Source organism: Thamnophis sirtalis, unplaced genomic scaffold (genome assembly GCF_051295495.1).
Source record: "Thamnophis sirtalis isolate CommonGarterSnake01/CBP01778 unplaced genomic scaffold, rThaSir2_p1.2 scaffold_4, whole genome shotgun sequence".
Classification (NCBI taxonomy): Eukaryota; Metazoa; Chordata; class Lepidosauria; order Squamata; family Natricidae; genus Thamnophis; species Thamnophis sirtalis.
Genome location: NW_028261384.1, coordinates 24801628 through 24815224, shown reverse-complemented (window position 1 = coordinate 24815224; position 13597 = coordinate 24801628).

The window sequence follows — 13597 nt, the reverse complement described above, 5'->3', positions numbered from 1 at the left end:
TATATGTGAAAAACACTGGTTAATGAAACATCAAGCTTTTCCTAGAACATTCTTACTTGAATATTACTAGGCTGCATAAGGAAGATATAAAGATAAATTCAAACAATTTGGGCCCAAACCCCACAAAAGTAATTACAAACGTCAGTAACAAAAGTATAGTCAAGGTCCAGTATAAAAGACAACCTATAAAGTTCCTGATTAATAGTAAATTCAAGACATTTATAAGAGAAACATTTTCAAGATTCTAGCACCAATCAAATGATCTGGGTCAGTGATCACCAACTTTTGGACCTAAGGACCCCTAAATTCATACTTTTAAATCCCTGGATCACTAATATGAATTAATGATGGGATGGGGTCCTTCACGCACAGCTTGGCCGCCTGTTAGCGGAGAGAAGTGCCCGGGGTCAACCCTAGCTTTGCTGTACATGGCAGCTAGGAATCTTAAATATGGCCAAGAATATTTGTCTTGTAGCCAGTCCGGGCGCTAGATTGGCCCCCTGCAAACTCTTTGAAGAATTTTCCCGTGCTGCTCACTGAAGCGCCTCGAGGGAGGGCCTGGAGCTACTAAATAGGAAGCCATAGTGCCTGAAGGACCCCATCAGCGAGGGGGATTAATTGCTTTGGTGGGCCATAGTTTGAGGATCCCTGATTTAGTGCAATATAAAAAATGCAAAAATGCAAAGAGTTTTATGCAGACCACCAAATTTTCTCACGGACCATCCATGGTCCACAGATCACAAGTTGGTGAGCACTGATCTAGGTAATCAAAGCAAGCATGGGTTGCTAATCCAAAAGATTCACACTCAAGTTGTTAAGGGAGGATGAACCAGCTGATAAGATTACTCTCACTGATTTAATCACAGCAAGTTGTAGAAACAGATTGTCTCAGGAATCATAATCGATTCTAAAGTCACTTTCCAAGTGTGTCCAAGGTGTTCCAAGTTACCAGGCAAGTTCACTCTATCCTCTCCCAATATGCTGGTATATTGAATTCCAGCCTATTAAGTCAAAAGCATCAATTCTATTAAAATCCCTAAACCAGGTTCTGGTTCCTCAGGTTCTTCCAGCCTCTTCCTCTTAAGCCATTTTAGACGAAAAATCTAAGAAGGCTATGGTAAAAATATTAAATATAATAACATATCAACCTATTCATTAACAAGTTACTATGATAAATAATAACTGACTCTGTCTGAATTGAGCTTTAGTTTATATTACATTTATGTTCTGTTTTTCCTCCAAAATAATCAGGGCAGAGTATATTTTTTCCATATTTTTGAAATAATCCTGCAAAATAGGTGAAGCTGATCAAGTGCCAATTCAGTGTCATCTATGAGTTTGATGGTTATGTGAAGAGTGGCTCAGAGCGCCAGCTGAAACAGTAAAAATCTAGTCATACTTCTATTATACTGCTATAATTTTGTACCAGTGAGGTTAAAACCAATTTCAATAAAGATACTTATATTTACTACTAATTGTAAAGAGCTGAACTGTTAGATTGCTGAACTTTCTCTGAGTATTTTGTTTCTATGCTTTGATTTCTACTTTCTTGCTATACTGGATGAAATACATATCCAGTTGAAGCTTCTGAGAGATCTTCAAGGGCAGCCCCACGTAGAGCATATTGTAGTAATCAATTATGGGGTAACTAAAGAATAACTATCTAAAGATGTTCCTGAGCCAGGAAAGAATTTGTGAATCAGATGAAGCAAAGGCCTTCTTGGTCATAGCTGCCAGCCAGAGGTGGGTTCCTACCAGTTCGATCAAACCAGTAGTGGAATGCCAGCCTGGATTGCAGAATCAGCAGCGACCCAGGCTGGCCATGCCTCTGAACCAGTTCCCCAGTAACCATAGTCACCACTGCCATCTTGTTTTGGAGTTCTGCGCATGCACAGAACAATTTCTATTGAACGGTGCATGCACATAAGTGCCATGCAAGCGCATGTGCGAACAGGGAGTAACGCCGGCTAGAATCCACCCCTACTGCCACCTGATCATCGAACAGGAGCTTGTCAGTATAAGAAGTCCCACAATTGTACATCAAACTTGACTCAGGAAGTACAAACCCATTCAAAATTAACAATGGAAAATCCCTACTCTGGAGAGACCTAATATCCATAGCCAATACAAGTAACTTATGACTCTTGCAGTATCTCCATGGTGACATGATCAAAATTTGGATGCTTGGCAACTGGCTCATATTTATGACAGTTGTAGTGTCCTTCTGTGACTTTCTGACAAGGAAAGTCAATAGATTCATTTAACAACCAGATTACCAACTTAACAACTGCAATGATTTGCTTAACAACTGTGGCGAGAAAAGACATAAAATGGGGGAAAATTCACTTACTATTCTTTTCGCTTTGCCATAGAAATTTTTGGCTCATTTGTGGTCATAAGTTGAGGACTACCTACAATACAATACAATACAATAGCACAGTTGGAAGGGACTTTGGAGGTCTTCTAGTCCAACCCTCTGCCAAAGCAGGAAACCCTATACCGTTCCAGACAAATGGATATCCAACATCTTCTTAAAGACTTCCAGTGTTGGGGCATTCACAACTTCTGGAGGCAAGCTGTATTATTCTGCTGCTGCACTTACTATAGGCTGAATATAAATTTGAGACCATATCACTATTGCATAATGGTTATAGGCTGGTAATATAGAAGAAGTTGCCACATCTATTGTACTGAGTGCCTATGTATTACATGAATTATATTGTATTCCACACATAAAGGTACCTGTCAACTTTATTTTATTGCTTTTGTTCAGTTGGGGAAGGAGCATAATGCAATTTAACTTTTTAAATATTAAATTTGAAAATCTGATCCATCACAGACATAAATATTCATAAATGAAATTATAGTTATTACAGGGGCAACATCTGTTCTAGGAATATGAAGGAAAAATAAATCCGTATGGTGGCTAATTCATGGCAATAGATATATCAAAATGAATTATAAATGTAATTATCTCTAGGCGTTTCAAATGGAGTAGTCACCAGGTTCATACATATTCTAAATAAACCAGAATAGATTATTGAAAAACTTATCTGAATTAGGAGTTGTCAGGCACATGTACAGCAGTCATCCCAGCCTGACGCCTTCCAGACATGCATAACTATACTTCTCATTATTTCATGCTATCCCAGAAATTGGACAATGAGATGTAGGAGTTGCAGTTCCATAAATCTTGCAGAGAGGTTGGGTGCATTAAGCATAAGAGGAAGCACAAAGATTAGCAAACAGTTTTGAAGGAGTGCTCACTTGCTTTTAATGGCAGAGTAACACAGAGTTGTGTAACACAGAATCACATAGAGTAACACAGAGTAACACATGGTGGCTCAGTGGCTAAGATGCTGAGCTTGTTGATCAGAAAGGTTGACAGTTAAGTGGTTCAAATCCCTAGTGCCGTGTAACGGAGTGAGCTCCCGTTACTTCTGCCAACCCAGCAGTTCGAAAGCACGTAAAAATGCAAGTAGAAAAATAGAAACCACCTTTGGTAGGAAGGTAACAGCATTCCGTGCGTCTTCGGCATTTAGTCATGCCAGCCACATGACCACGGAGATGTCTTTGGACAACACTGCCTCTTCAGCTTTGAAACAGAGATGAGCACTGTCCCCTAGAGTTGGGAAAGACTAGCACATAACAAAGAGAAAACAAGAGGAAAGCTTTGCTCTCATAGTCTCTGCATGTAGAAGAAGGAGAAACAGAGCTTGGAGTCATTATGTTCCCACAATCAGCCCAACTCCAACCCCTCTGGAATTCCATCAGCTCTTATCTAGCACTAATTTAGTGCTGACCTTTAGTTGACTAGATTAATGTATGTAGGCACAAACAATCTATCAATTTAACTGGAAGTTAATTTGTGGTCCGGATTCTTTGGGCCTGACACTGCATATCTCATTGTCTAATCATCTTGTTTCTATCACATCCCCAAGCTAGTCAGCCACTATTCCAATCAAGTCCTCTTTCCGGTGATTATCATATGACCTAATCATACTAACTGTATGAAAAAATCAACATTTGGGAATCTCTATTTTCTTCTTCCTAGATGACCCCCCCCCCCCCGTTTTCCCCAAGTTCTTATACCAGAAAAATACTGGCAAGGCTACATAAACATTGCTAGCCCAATCTGCATTAGCCAGTCAGGTAACAATAGGCATGGCTCAGCTGTCAATCAGCATTTTGGAACTGTACAGCCAGGTCTTAGCAATGAATTATATAATGGAGTAACTTGCTTCTTCATTTGCTCTTTGTTTTTATTTTTTTCCTGAAATATCAGATAGGTAGCTACTAAGACTTATTAGTTTGCATATGATCTGCCAGATGTTGCTACAATTTCTCTGGCTAAGGAAAATTTTCCATTATGCAGCTGCAGTCAGGGTGAGACAACAAAGAATGCTCAACTCAAAAAGATATCAAAAATTATCCCAGGGATATCAGATACAGTGCCTACAACATAGATGCATGGAAGTGTTGGTGTGCTGCTGATCTTTTTTTATGATACACAATCAGCTGTGAGTACAGAGTATCAGAGATTAACATACTGTACCTCCCTCTCTCTTCTCAACTGTTTATAGCAAGGTTGATTCATGTCTGTTCATCTATTCAGTCAAGTCCACAAACCTGATACTCATTATCCAAACTAGTCTTTGTCTTAAGTCGAGGACTACCTGTATTAGTAGGGGCCTACAGACCCTGAGCAGTCATACAAAGGCCATGTTAGCAAGCTGCCCAGGTGAAGGAACCCTTCTCACTGCCAAATACAAACTATATAGCAATAGCAATAGCAGTTAGACTTATATACCGCTTCATAGGGCTTTCAGCCCTATCTAAGCAGTTTACAGAGTCAGCATATTGCCCTCAACAACAATCCGGGTCCTCATTTTTACCCACCTCGGAAGGATGGAAGGCTGAGTCAACCTTGAGCCGGTGAGATTTGAACAGCCGAACTGCAGAACTGCAGTCAGCTGAAGTAGCCTGCAGTGCTGCATTTAACCACTGCGCCACCTTGGCTCCCAGAAACTATATCCCCCAGAAACAGAGATATTCATATTATAAATTTAATTATCAGGCAGATATCAGGCAAGTCCACAAGTAGATGATGAAATATCAATAAAATAAGACCTAGAGTACATTTACACGTTCCCTATGTGAGGGAAGATTTAAAGCCAACCATTTTCCACTATTTCTGACATCAGTGCAGGTTGCAACATGATGTTCGGTTGCATTATTTGCCCAATATAAAAGCGACCAACCAATTCCCCAAGGATAAATAGAATAGAATAGAATTCTTTATTGGCCAAGTATGATTGGACACACAAGGAATTTGTCTTTGATGCATATGCTGTCAGTGTACATAAAAAGGCATGAAAAGATACATTAGTCAAGAATCATAAGATACAACACTTAATGATAGTCATAGGGTTCAACTAAGCAATCAGGAAACAATCAATATCAATATAAATCGTAAGGATACAAGAAACAAAGTTACAGTCCTGGGGTCATAAGTGGGAAGAGATGGGTGATAGGAAGGATGAATAGACTAATAGTAATAGTAATACAGCCTTAGTGAATAGTTAGACTGGTGAGGGAATTATTTCTTTAGCAGTGATGGTATTTTGGAAAAAACTTGTTGTGTAGTTGTCTTGGTGTGCAGTGCTCTATAGCATAAAAAGGACTATCATTATTGGCTAAAGTAGCATTGATTAAATTATTTACATATTATAAATAGTTGGGGTTGCTAAACAACTTCATTAAGGGGTCAATGAGGGGGACTGCTTCCCTAAATAGATTTTTTGTCTTCTAAACCCAGCCGCCTACAATATCCCCCATTGCTCCTATCAGCATTAAAGATTTGGGGGGTTCCTGTTCTCGCATCTAGGGTTGCTGATCTCACATGTGGAGGTGTGGTGTGTGTGTAGGTGTGGTTTTTCGGATCGCAGAGTGCCTTGCTTTTTGATCTGGCTGACGGAAATGTTGGGCTGGATGCTAAAGCAAGGTCATTGCACACAGTTGAAAGTAAATCAGGGAGACTGTAATTGGGATGTGTGTCTGGCAAGAACAAATAATGTTTATCAACAGGAAATATGCATGTATAAAGCTTATAGCAATTATGGGTAGTTAGAAAGTTGATAAAAATAACAAGGATTAGACAATTTGCAAACCTCAGCTAAAAGTTAGCAATGGAGATGGTCTGCAGCAAATGAAATGTCAATTAGGTAACTCCTGAGGCATTCATTAGCCAAGGCTTAGGACCAATAGAACAAATTGTAGCATTATTGCTAAAATGTTTATTAGAGGATATTTCTTATTATTTCACCTTGTCCCGCCTTCTCCTTTAGTGAAAATGTATGAAGCTTTCTTAATCCTTTGTTCTTGGCCTTTTGACCAGGAACCCTTTTCCTTGGAATACTCCAATAAAAGCAATCAGAAAACCTACACCTCATGTCTGGCGTCCATCATTGGCTTCTGCACCAGGCTCAGACCCGAATTGGGGACAACAATCTGGGGACTCATCAGGAATTCCACATCTGGATTCAATTGGAAGGCACCAGATTACCAGGGGAAGGCCCCTGGACGGGTAAGACTTAGTGGCTGAAAGGTGTGTGATTGCTCTGAAATAAAACTCCTGGTTGGTGACCAGGACTGTGTGTTTCTGCACTGCCAGCTGCCCTCAGAGCTCATAAGTCTTTTGATAATAATTGAGTACTCTGAAAACCAAGGGGTAATACAGAGATCCACGTGTCCCACTGATGCAAAGAGTGGGTTGACTGAATGCTATGAGCAACTGTCTAAATGAACGTCCAGCCTCAGTAAGATCCTTGGTGGCTTCTTAATTGAACTCAAAGGCTGAAACCCTGAAGAAAAGCGAGGAGCAGGAACTGGTGGTGGAACAGAAAGAGGCAAAATGTGGATGAAAGATAAGGACTAGACAGGAGATGCCCCAGGGGATTAGAGGAATCCACCTGAGATCCGGCTTTGGAATGGGAAACTGGTACCAAAAAGGCATCCCATCCAGGAGCGAAAGAATTGCCAAAAGAGAAGCTGCCCAAAGATTTGCTGTTGGGTTGTATTTTGCCTCAGAGATATTAGGAGGATTAGATATAGGGATCAAAGGCAGCCTTTTCGCATTATTGTATGTCTGCCTGGCCTCAACTTGCCTTGGACAATCCAGGTGATTTTTGGCCATTTCAGGAATCTCATAATATTGAGCTACTAAAAGCAATATTGCAGAAACAAAAGATTCAAACAGATACAATATTTGAGTTTATTTGTGAAACTTGTTAATAGTCCATTTCTGTTAGAGGAGTGTGGAAGTAGTGTATATGTGTTTCTATGTTGTGTCATTTCCAAGACTTGGGAGAGGAATAAGACCCTCTAATAACAATAAACAAAAAGGCCTTATTATTTTACTTTAAAAAGGGATTTTGGGGGAAAAATGGAGCTCATTGACTTGTGAAAGCTCCCTAAAATAATGATAATAATGATTGGTTTGCCTGGAGAAAGTATGAAAGGAAATATTTGTATGTGGATTTTTCATGCAAGCAGTTTGAATGGAGGATAAATCTGTAAGTATGTTGATGTGTAAATGTTTGTGTGTGTTGACTCCCTATCCCTAGACTGTGAAAGGGGTTAATTATTTTGATTCCCTTTCTTATAAAGAAACCCAGTGCTCCTCCAGTTAAACTGGAGGACTCTGAGACTGGTCTGCCACCCCGTACTTACTTATGGAATGGGACACTCCAGACAAAGTGATCCCAGTAAAGGGGGGAAGCTAATGAACAATGTAATCAAACAGTGAGTGACTCTTGTGAAATCCAATCTCGCTCAAAACCAAAACCAGAGATGCAGTCTCACTTGAGAAAATATAGTGGTAGGAGAAGGAAATAGATTCTGTTGAGGGCTAGTTTACACACCATTTTCTACTTCTGACCTTTATAACTGGAAGCAACAAAATCCCACTTACAGGGAAGAGCCAGAGAAAATACACTCTCTATTCTTCTATTCTTATCTATTATAAGGACACAAAGACCCACTTGGGCAGACATTCAGACATTGATGGATGACCTTTTAACACCAGAGAAACAGAGACTGGTGGTGGTGGTGGGGCAGTGGAGCCGCAGTTAAAGAAGAAGAGGAAGAAGAAGAGGAAGAAGAAGAAGAAGAAGAAGAAGAAGAAGAAGAAGAAGAAGAAGAAGAAGAAGAAGAAGAAGAAGAAGAAGAATGACAGCCGCTTGGAATCCCCCCCCCCCACTCACAGAGCCAGAATGAGATCTGGATGATGATGGGAACAATATGAGGCTACAGAATTCTCAATCTTATATGGGATCCAAAAATGGAGTTCTCTAAATTAAGAATCTTGCAAAAGTATATGAAATAAGGCAAAAGAAAGATGAGAGTCCTGAGGACTTTTCTTGAAAGAATATACCAGGATTTTAGGCAATACACTGGTTAAGAATGTAAAGTTTGAGAATACGTTGAGACCCATAGAAGTTTGAGAATACATCCAAGCCACAATGAACCCAACATGAGACTTAAACTGAGACTTGAATAACAATCAGCATTTAATCTTTGATCAAAGTTTAAAGACAGGATGGTCAGTTGTTCCCAACATATCCCAAGGATATGCAGGGAAGAACTCCCCTTCAGAGAAGGTGTAGCTCCTTTTTACAATTAGAGACATCATAAAATAACATCCTGGCTTCACAATACTCCTCACTAGCCTTATCAGCATTATCTCTTTCCTCTGTTCCCATGATTGGCCATTTGCCCCCCTGTTGTGAAGGGCAAGATCAAAGGTGAGATAGTTCTCAGGCAGAAGGGGGACATATCAAAGGTGTCACTTTTACAGCTCTTTACAGCTCCATTCTGGGATAAGTTCTATGCCCATAGATTGCAGATTGATAAGAGTTCAAATGGCAAGGATCCCACATTTTGACATTTGCCAGATATTCTACAGACCCTAATAACAGTGCCACAGGAAGTCAGTTGCAGGGAACAAAAGGCACTTACAGCATGCAAGCTTATATGTTACAAACACAAGGCATAATATATGTGTGTTACAGAAAGCAAATATTTCTACTAAAACCAACAAGTTTGTATCCTTATTACTATTCCCCTTCAAGATCATGAAGCCTCGGATAATCAGGAAATGATAAATATGATTTTTATAGGGAAGTCAGCAGGGGATATTAGAAGAAAGTTACAGAAAGTAGGAGGTACTTGTGGAAAGATATTTCAGACTTAGTTGAGATAGCTTACTGGAGGGTAAGAAGAAATGAGAAAGAAATTCAGAAGGCTCCACAAAATGCTACCTTCCTAGAAGATGTCCTTAGGCAAGAAAAGGTGGAAGGAAGGGGGATAAAGTCGAAGAGGTGGCAAGGAGTGGGAGTTTAGGGAATCTGAAAGTATTATGGGCATGGAAGAGCAAAGGTCCCCTTGGAACCCTACCAGTGTGCTATATGCAGAAAAGAAGGATATTGGAAGAGTGGATGCATGGTGGCTATAGCCATGCAAGCAGATACAGAAGAGTGAAGGGGCAGGGAGCTGTTGCTCCCCCAACCCACCGTGATTGGGGGATCTAAACATAAGGTGTTAATAGATACAGGAGCCAGCAGCTCTGTCCTTAACAGACATATTGTTCATCTCACTACTGATGAGATGCCTTTTGTTGGGGCTTCAGGAAAGGCTATAATGTGCCTGAAACAACAAAAACCCAAATTGCACAGCAGGAGGTGAAAACTTAGGGTATGGCATCTCTGCAGGACAGCAGACGCTGTTAGCCTAAAGAGGGGAGCAATCTATTAAAGCCCCCTGTTAATAGAAAACAATTGGGATTCTTGGGGATGGCTGTTTTTTTGTAGAATTTGGATTCTTAATTTTTGATTTATTGTCAAGTCCCCTTTATGAGGCTGTTAAAGGGGGATGGGAAAATATTTGAATGGACTGGAGAACGCTAACAAGCATTCAATAAATAAAGAGTGAGCTTATGAAAGCACTGGCACTGGGGCTTCATGACCCCACTAGACCTTTTACCCTCTTTGTACATGAGTGGAAAAACATTGCAGCAGGAGTTCTCAGAAACTAGGCTCATGGCAAAGGCTTGTGGCTTATTTTGGTAAGCAAATAGATGGGGTGGCATTGGGATGGTCTGGCTGTTTGAGAGCTGTGGCAGCAACTGCCCTGCTAGTTGAGGAAGCCCAAAAGTTAACACTGGGACAACATCTAGTAGTCAAAGTCCCACATGGGGTTCAGGAGATTATAGTTTATAGTTTATAGTTTTATTAGTATTTGTAGGCTGCCCTTTTCCCTGAGGGGACTCAGGGCGGCTCACACAAAACCGGGAAGGGGGAATCCAGACATTAAGATAAAAACATATAATAAAATAGTAGGCAACATACATTCATCATTCGGGAGGGGTAGCTATCCTTATCCCCAGGCCTGACGGGCGAGCCAGTTCTTCAAGGCTATGCGGAAGGCTTGGACGGTGGAGAGGGTACGTATCTCCACGGGGAGCTCGTTCCAAAGGGTCGGGGCTACTGCTGAGAAGGCCCTCCTCCTTGTAGTTGCCAGCCAACACTGGCTGGCCGATGGGATGCGGAGGAGGCCTAATCTATGGGATCTTATTGGTCGCAGGGATGTAATTGGCAGAAGGCGGTCTCTCAAGTATCCAGATCCACTGCCATGTAGGGCTTTATGGGTGACTAATAGCATTATGGAAGTGAAGGGAGCATTTTGGATGACTGGGGGCCGTCAAGCCAAGTATCAGACTATCCTGCTTGACTCTGCAGCCATACAATTAGAAGTATGCAATACCCTCAATCCAGCCACACTTTTGCCCTAGGTGGATACTGAATTGTATCATGATTGCGTATAGATGGTGGATTCTGTATATGTCAGTTGACCTGATCTTAGTGACCAGCCTCTCCCAAATGCTGACTGTGAATGGTTTACAGATGGTAGTAGCTTTACGTTGGAAGGTCTGAGAAAGGCAGGATATACAGTGGTCACAGTGTGGGAGGTTATAGAAGCCAAACCATTACCACTAAACACTTCTGCTCAACTGGCTGAGCTGGTAGCTTTAACTAGAGCCTTAAAGTTTGCTGTAGGACTAACAGTAAATATTTATACAGATGGCAAATATGCCTTTGGAATCTTCACACCCATGGAACTTTATGGAAGAAAGAGGATTATTAAATACAAAGGTGTCAACTATTAAGTATGGTCCACAAATTTTACAATTATTGGAAGCAGTCTGGCAGCCAAAAGAAGTAGCAGTTATACATGTCAGGGGCATTCTAAGGAAGACACCCTTTATACGAAACGTAACCAAGCTGCAGATAGGGCTGCTAAGGAAGCTGCCCTACAACACTCAGAATTAACAGCTTCCCTAATTGTCTCCTTCCATACCCACTTCCCTGTCGTCCTCTTATACACCCAGGGACAGGGCATGGGCTAAGTTTATCGGAAGCAAGGAGGGAAATGTTGGATGGTGGAGGGTAGAGAGCAAATTTATTCTACCAGATACACCTCTAAGGATTCTTTTATAACAAATACATGCTGGCACACATTAAGGGTCAAAAGCACTGGTAGATTTTATGACATGCTGTGTAGTAGGCAAAGATCTCTTCCGTTATTTCCAAGCTGTAGCAGCCTGTCTGACCTGTGGTAAAAATAATCCAAAAGCAGCAAGGCACCCATCCCTATGAGTCCAACTTAACGGCAACTACCCAGGAGCAATTTGAGAAATAGACTTCACTGAATTACCTAGAAAGCAAGGTTTTAAGTACAGGGCGGGGCATAACCTTTTCCTAGGGGGTCACAGCAACACTTGTAATAACAACACAAATAATTCATACACCATTCGAAAGCCCATCAAAAACTGAGTTTATTGACACGATTTAATAGTCAGTATGACCACCATTAGCCCTTTGAACAGCATTCAAACGAGGTGGATAAGAACACAACAAATCTTCAAACAGTTCCGTTCGATTTTCCAGATTTTCCAGAGGGCGGGGCATAACCTTTTCCTAGGGGGTCACAGCAAGATCGACAGCAGTTTACAACTTCCGCGGCACCTCATTTTAAAGCCCATAAAAAACTGAATTGAATGAGCTATTAAATGTTAAATTTGTTTCAGTTGAAACTTTGAGAATGAATTTGGAAACTGTGTTGAAAAATCTGGAAAATCGAACGGAACTGTTTGAAGATTTGTTGTGTTCTTATCCACCTCATTTGAATGCTGTTCGAAGGGCTAATGGTGGTCATACTGACTATTAAATCGTGTCAATAAACTCAGTTTTTGATGGGCTTTCGAATGGTGTATGAATTATTTGTGTTGTTATTACAAGTGTTGCTGTGACCCCCTAGGAAAAGGTTATGCCCCGCCCTGTATGTTTTGGGACTAGGATGTTACCTTCACAGGATGGCCTGAGGCTTTGGTTTGCAGGATTAATAAAGATCATGAAGTAGTAAACGTCCTAGTGGAAGAAATTATTCCTAGGTTTGGACTGCCAAATAGTATATCATTTGATTGTGATCCATATTTCACAGCTACATTTGTGTGAGCAGTTAAACATCACTTGAAAGCTTTACTCAGCCTGGCAATTGGCAATAAGTCCTATGGAAAAATTTGCAATGATTTACAAAAACAATAGCTAGCTAAGCTATGCTAGGACACTCATCTGTCCTCACCACAAACTTTGCTACTTGATGGGGATTCACATTGCACTTCAAAAGCAAATAGGCTTGAGCCTCTTTGAGGCCCTTTTTGGATGACCACATCCCTCCGTAAAGGCAGAAGAGAGGTCCATCCCACTGGTGGGCAAGCTGACCTTGTACCAATATATAAGACAACTCGCTGGGGTTATGAATTTTCTTTCCCGTTATCTGTAGGACTAGATCACCCAGTGCATCCGTTTCAGCCTGCAGACTGGGTGCTTGTAAAGACGTGTGGACCAACAACCTCCTTGGATCAGCAGTGAAAGGGGCCATTTCAAGTGCTTCAGACCACCCATACAGCACTAAAAGTGGAAGGCCTGGCATCTTGGATACATCACTTCCAGAGTGAAGAAATATCCACGATTCTTGGACTACGCAGCTTGTGACTTTCTCAGTAGAAGAACTGGGATTTAAGTTATTGTTCTGGAATCAAAAGCCTCTGGAACCATAGTTGTGTGAGGGGAGAACTGTGATCTCCCATAGGTGTTTTCTCAATTAGAACATTTCCCCAAAAGGTATTTGTAGCTACCCACACTAGAATTAGGAGCTACACAATTATTACCACTAGCTGATTGGTGCATCACTGTGTGTGAAGGCTAAGATATTAAGACAAATAGATTTAACAACTGTCAGGATACCATATGATTTGTTATGTATCTGTGCTCTTCCCACCCACCTATATTATTCCCACTTTAACTGAAAAAAAGATTGGAAACCATAGGAATTTGAACAATTCAGAAAGTACTGAAGAATACCAACCCCTTACTTTGTTCCGTGGCTCTGGTCCCTCAATAATGCTTTGTGCCATATACAAGCAGTGGAGGAAATCCTAGTTAATGAGACTGGGGAGGTTTTTTTTATTGCTGCAGCA